Source organism: Ursus americanus, chromosome 27 (assembly GCF_024610735.1).
Source record: "Ursus americanus isolate L20-20 chromosome 27, mUrsAme1.1.p, whole genome shotgun sequence".
NCBI classification, from domain to species: Eukaryota; Metazoa; Chordata; class Mammalia; order Carnivora; family Ursidae; genus Ursus; species Ursus americanus.
The window spans coordinates 11988179-11995187 of record NC_142153.1 but is presented as its reverse complement, the minus strand read 5'-3'; the positions used below and the strand labels follow the sequence as shown (position 1 = coordinate 11995187).

The following is a 7009-nucleotide window of genomic DNA, read 5'->3' as shown; positions in this document are numbered from 1 at the left end:
CACTTTGGTGAGAATGTAGAGGAATTGGAAATTTGCACATTGTTAGTAGGAATATAAAATGGTGCACCTGCTTTTGGAAAGTAGGTTCCTTAAAAAATTAAAAATGGAATTACCATAAGATCCAACAATCCCGTTTCTGGGTATATATCCCCCCAAATTGCAAACAGGATCTTGGAGAGATATTTACACACCCTGTTCACTGCAGCATTATTCACAAGAGCCAAGAGATGGAAGTAAACTAAATGTCCATCAGTGAATGAATGGATAAAGAACATGTCGCATATACATTTAATGAAATATTATTCTGCATTAAAAAAGAAGGAAATTTTATCTTATGCTACAACATGGATGAACCTTGAGGACATTATCCTAAGTGAAACAAAGCCAGTCACAAAACGACAGGTACTGAATATTCCACTTATATAGGCTATCTACAGTCAAATTCTTAGAATTAGAAAGGAGAATAATTGCCAGGAGCTGGGGGAGAGAAAAAAGGGAGTTGTTGATCAATGGACAGAGTTTCAGTTTTGAAAGATGAAAAAAATCCTAAAGCTCTGTTGTACAACAAAGTGTGTATAGTTAACACTATTATGTACTGATGGTACACTGAAAAATGGTTACAATGTTAAATTTTATGTTTTTGACCACAATAAAAAATTGCAGTAAACATAAAAATCAGTAGAAAAAGTGAATTTCTAACCTTACATGCGTATGTAGAAATAGATAAATATTAATTAAAAATTCATGAGGTAATTGCTCGATTTAGTAAATTAAAGAAATAATAGTAAACTAATAAAAGTCTAAAGAGATTTCACATCATCTTGGGTATTTCCCAGTATACTTATGTGGAACAGGAAACCAGAACACCAATCCAGAGTCTACGTTACTCAATGGCTAAGTTTTTGTTATTTTGAGAAATAGCAAAAATGCCCTCTATCAAATGGATTGTTAGCCTAAAGAGAGACGGGAGCAACATTTGAACAGAATGGAGGAGTACGGCAGTTAGGTTAAGATGAAGAAGCTGGAAGGGAATAAGCAAAGATCTCTTTAAGATTTGCTGTTCAAATGTGGTTCCCAAACCACCAATATCTACATTACCTGAAAGTGAGCTCCATCCCAGACCTCCTGGATCAGAATCTGCATTTTAACAAGATCCGTAAGTAATCCATACATTAAAGTTTGGATTTATATATAAATATATATATATTAAAATTATCAATATTAATATATTATACTACAATATTAATTTTATATTATTATATTAATATATAACACATATACACATGTATAATATATACATATATGTAATATATGTCCATAATACATATACACTACATAAATACCCACATAGATTACATGTGTTGTATATAATATATGTAATATGTAATAGATATCTAATATATAGTAAATATCCTCATATTCACACACATACATATGCATACATATATAACTACACCCACGTACACAGCGGTTTCTGGAAAATAAAAAGATTGGTGACTTGGTTTTAATGAAAACTGCCTCCTTCAACATTTAGCTATTTGGCATATTAACTTCTCTTTAAGACCTACAGTACATTCCAAACACCTCTAATGAACTATAAAATCCTTGAGCTGAGTACCTTTGAACTGTAAAGGAGTTAATGGAGATTAGAGTTCAGGGAAGTTGGTGTGTAGTTTCCTGAAGGGACAATAACCCACAGCTCAAAGCCATGAGTTGTTCTTTCCAGGCCAGAAGACAAAAGAGCCCAGCCTCTGCAAGTCGTCTTACGTCAGTTTCTCGATCGGCATGCTTCAGGAGTCCTGGAAATTGAAGAGGAGGGGCAACAGTGAGAGACAGGAGGCTGCTGGGGGTGGAAGGGAGAGGGAGAGAAGGCCGTAACCCTAATGAGGTTTGAAAGAATACAGGATGAGTCTAGCCACTGCGTGCTGGGAAGAAAGGTACCTGAGCAGCTGACGCTAAGTTCAGACTAAACTAACTGCAAGTCCCCTGGGAACCTCACAAGGTAAACCTGATAGTCTCTGTCATTTACAATCATTATCAGGCGGGCTGCTTCTGTAATTTTACTGAGGAGCCAATTAACAGATCCCTGAAGCTAAGGGGAAATGTCCCAGCCCTCTCCTGCTTTTGAAAAGGAAAAAGGCAGCTTTTGTGCTGCTGTCTCCTGTTTCCAGTAAAGGCAGGAAAGGGAGGGTGACTTCAGACAATGCGGTGACTCCTTAGGTCAGAGGAATGGTTGAAGTCAGCCTTCTCTCTGCTTTAATTTACTCTTTTCCGTAGCAATTTAAATCAGCCTCCGCATAGCCCAGTGAGTCTTGTTTCTTTCTTTTTTGAGAGACGAAAATGTTGGCCACCTTTCACTCTTTCTTGCCTTCAAGAAAATATCTTAGCAGTGTTTCATCTTGCAAGAAAGTGGGGAAAGGCTGGCTGATGGCACTGGGGAAAAGGCAGTAAAGAAAGGCCACTCTTATCTTAAATTTATTATTCAACCCCATCTTTCCCCTGAACCATCCTCGCTCTTGCCCTCCTGTCACAGAAACTTTTTCTCTAGCCTTCTACCTTCACTACTTTATTTCCACATCTCTGATTCACTACTTAAGCCACCCCAACCTGGCTGTCATCTCCATTATTCTACTAAAAACACTCTTTCAAGATCACTAATTACACTTCAGTAGCTCAATATAGAAGTATTAGAACAGTTAATCGGCACAGTCATCTCGCCCTCCGTCCTGAAACATGGTCTTCCTTTGACTTCCATGATACAGCAGTCTAATAATTTTCCTTTTCCTTATTTGAATATGCAGTCTCGTGTTGCCTTTACCTCTCCTTTTATACAACACAATTAGGTACTAGCATTACTCAAAGCTTGATTATGGACCTCCTTCTTTTTTTATTCTCGGGGATCACTGAGTAATCCAGATAATTAAAGAAAACTGGAGAGCATATACCTGAAATTAAAAGAACAGGAGCTACTTACCTCTAGCCATTATTTCCATGCAAGAATGTGGGCCCAGTTTTTCCAGATTTTCTCTGTCAGAGAAATTGAGAATTCTGATTTTTATGTAAAAATATTATACTTTTTAATTTTTATAGTTATGATAGGGTAGCTGTAACAGACCAACCCTCACTCCAAGGGAAAAAATTAAAACTGTATAAAAATTGCTTTGAAATTACCTGTTTGAAGTAATCATAAAGCAACATAGTCAGTAAAAACTTGAAAGGCTAAGATCCAAGAGAAAAGAACATTGAGTGAACTCACCAGTCTCTGCTGTTTCTCCACTAGTAATTGGCACCAACTGGGAGGTCAAGTTGAATTTTAAAGCAAAGAGCTCTCAGCAGTCTGATAGGGCTGGGAGGAAGAAAAATGGAGTCGAGGGTTATCAAGGCTGCTAGGAATTGAGAGGACTAGGTTTGGAAGAAAAGAGAATTGGAGAACTGTGAGCATGACTTTTTGTGTTTCTTTTTTTCCCTGAGGATATTATTTATTCCTAACATTTTCAGTGTGAGAGGCTGAGAAGCCAGGAAGAAAGGATCAGCTAAGAAGCTAAAAAGCTAAGCAGAGCTTTTGTCAGTCTCAACATGCTGGGGAGGCGAAAATTGGCATTCAAGGCCTGGTAGGGGGATGAGCCCAGGTAAACAACTTTTGCTTTCAGTTAATGTTCTTGAAAGGTCCTACTTTGGGATTACTTCAAACTAGAAATAGAATAGTTCTCACGAAGCCTGAAATCAACTTCCGTGCTTCCCATTCCCTGATTGTATCAAGGTGATCAATCCCTACTGTAACTACCTATAAGTAAAAAATTAAATAAATCCTCTCTTCTGGAAGTTAGCATTATTCAAAGTTTCTACACAGTATCCAGTACTCTATAAAAATGATTGGAGTCAGTTTTATCTTTGCCTTAATTTTTGTTTTTCTCTAGCAACCTAAATTAGCTTCTAAATGGGCCCCCAAGACTTGCTTCCTTCTAGTTGCTGAGATATGGCAACATTAATAGTCTCTTTTATTCCTTTTTTGCCTTCAAGAAATAAATAAGTAAATAATTAACCATGAATGACAATAATGACATGAATGACATCAAATGACCAGAAACCAAGAGAAAATGGAAACAACCTACAGATGACCTAGATATAATACAGAAGACATACTTTAACTGTGATTAACATGTTTAAGAAATTGGGTGACATTTCAGCAGGGCGCCCAATGACAATGAGGAGGGGTGACTCAGGTGCAGGGATTTTACCTGCTTTTTAGCAACCACGAAGTCAGATCAGGAAGCTGTTGCAAGGACGTTTGAAAGGGATGCTGAGCTGCTTCAGTGCCCAGGCCAGCTGGACAAAGTGGAACACCATGGCAGAAAGAGGCCCGGAATAAAGCCCCACAGAAGCCATATGGAAGGACGCTATCTGTTTATGGTTGGATGGGTTAGCTGCATGGGCCTGAGCCAGCTCCACAAGGCACTGAACAACATCACAGACATCCAGAAGTCCCTTGCCGATCAGCAAAGACTGCAGACAGAGCATCAATGCCATCGAGAGCCTCAAATACATGAAATATGCTGTGATGTGGCATACCTGGGTCACTGCAGTTTTGGAGAGCCTCAAGAACATCTCGGGACCCCAAATTGTAAGGGACACCCAGGACCTCATTGAACAAGGGGCGTTCCTGCAGGCCCACCAGAAGCTGATGGACCTGGAGTGCTCACTCCCAAGAAGGGCTGACGTATAAGCAGTCCCACACGGACAGAGGGAACTTGCACAACACGATCCTCATCCATGCAGGGGCTCTCAGATGAGCTGGCTGAGCAGATGTGGATGGTGCTGCAAAGTTTGCTGGTCGTCGTCTCCCGTGACCCCACCTGCTGGTCTCAGTTGTCAGGATCATCAAAAAGGAAGAAAAATTGACTAATGTGTATCTGACCAAAGGAAAAAAAAAAAAGCAAACTAGCTTGGCTTCTCCCGAGAGGCCAAGAATTGCAAGGAGAAAATGTTTGCCGTCTTGGATGGAACCAAGACTACTAGAATTGAGGCCAGACAGGCAGACCCCAGGGAGTCCAACAAAATGTGGTTTATCTGCCACCTGGAAATCACAAAGAAGTATGTCCTGGATGAGCCACCATTGCCAAAAACCTGATGGTTGAGTGTTTTCCTCCTCATTATGAAATTTCAGAAACCATCTGAACATGTACCACCACGCTCTGAGAAAATGGATGCAGGAGTTTGAGTCAGAAGACCTAGAAGCAAATGAAATCATGAGCCTGTGGTTGACATGGGTCTCAAACACCTACACAAGCACAGAGATGACAGGGAATGTGGAATTGGCCCAGAAGTGGATATCCACACCCCAGAACCTTTACTTTCTCTAAAGCACTCTCTGATCTGCTCCCCAGGTACATGTCAACTCTCACTTTAGATGTTATTACCTGGCTGGAAAATGTACTAGAAACAGACAAGAAAGACTGGGTAAAAGATGCTGAGCCTGAAACTTGACCAAGGTGGGTACTCTCAGGAAACACTCCCTTCTAGATGTTTGAATAAATTCTCGGTGTTGCTGCTCAGATAAGTGAAAACAAAGGTTTGTAACACAGATTAGTCTGTGTCTTTAGCAAATGAATTCTTTGTTAAGTAGATGCAAAGATGGAAGTTCAATTGTATAAAGAACAGCTGAGAAGTCGGCAATGCCCACACCATGTTCAATATATGATAGCTATCAACTATCAGAGATTCAAAGAATTTATAGTTGGTTTAGAAAGGGAATATTTTAAAAAGTGAAGTGTAAGAGGGCATATCTCTGAGCCAACCAAACATTGATGGGATTTCAGATACCATTGCAAAGGAGAGCTGCAGCAGCCTGCTGGAAGAGGTCTTTCTGGATCTGGAGCAACATCTCAATGAGTTGATGACAAGGAAGTGGCTGTTAGAGTCAAACACTGTAAAAATCATCTGTCTCACTGTGGAAGAATATTTTAATGATTATGCCAAAATCAAAAGCCATATAAAAAGAAGAGGATGGCAAGTGGAGTACCTGTAGGCCATCATGCAGAAGCACATCTCCTTTTGGAGCACCAAGGAACACAGGGAGGGTGCTGAGAGAGTGCGCAGGGAGGCTGAGCAACTCCACTTCGTGTTCCAAAAGCTGGCTTCTGGATTTGGTGAAGATACAAGTGGACATGGTGACACTATCATTGCCACTGCAGAGGTTATTTTTTTTTTATAAATATTTTCAGCTCCTTAAGAAGTACAATGAAGTGCAGTTGAGCAATTCAGAAGACAAGCAGACAAACTCTTTTTTTTAAAAAAAGATTTTATTTATTTATTCAAAAGAGATAGAGACAGCCAGCGAGAGAGGGAACACAAGCAGGGGGAGTGGGAGAGGAAGAAGCAGGCTCATAGTGGAGGAGCCTGATGTGGGGCTCGATCCCTTGACGCCGGGATCACGCCCTGAGCCGAAGGCAGACGCTTAACCGCTGTGCCACCCAGGCGCCCCACCACTGCAGAGGTTATTAAGTTCACTGACCCTTCTCTGCTCTATCTGGACATCTCGACTTTAATCAGCAAACACCCAGACTTCCGGGATGACCACATCAACATGCTCCTGGCTGTGTGAGGGGACACTAACCAAGCAGAACACAAAGCAGACCATCAACAAGACTTCGGAACAGGGCCCAATGCAGGTGATTCTGAACTACATACCCATCTTCAAGGAAATCATAGTCGCTAGTATGAACATAGCAAAGCTTTTCAAGTAACCTGTTGGTTTTCAGCTTTATGTACATTATTTGCACTCAGCATCCCCACCCTCAGAAATATATTAAAGCAAAAGTGATCTCTTAAGGGGTCACATTAGCTGTTTCAGTCCCTCTTGCCTATCTCTTGAAGGGCTAAGCGTATTTGTGAGGTACCCTGGAATATGGCTTCTTGAAGAAAGAGTACCCTGCTGGCTGTGATTCTTCAAGTTCTCTCATTTTTGTTGTAAACACCTTTCTGAGGCAGAATTCTAATGTAAAATGCCTCA

The 7009-nt window shown here is 40.5% G+C and overlaps 1 pseudogene; it reads left to right on the top strand.

The window, feature by feature from the left end:
• Positions 1-1065: 1065 nt before the first annotated feature.
• Positions 1066-6743, top strand: LOC123780386 (exocyst complex component 3 pseudogene; annotated as a pseudogene).
• Positions 6744-7009: the final 266 nt, after the last annotated feature.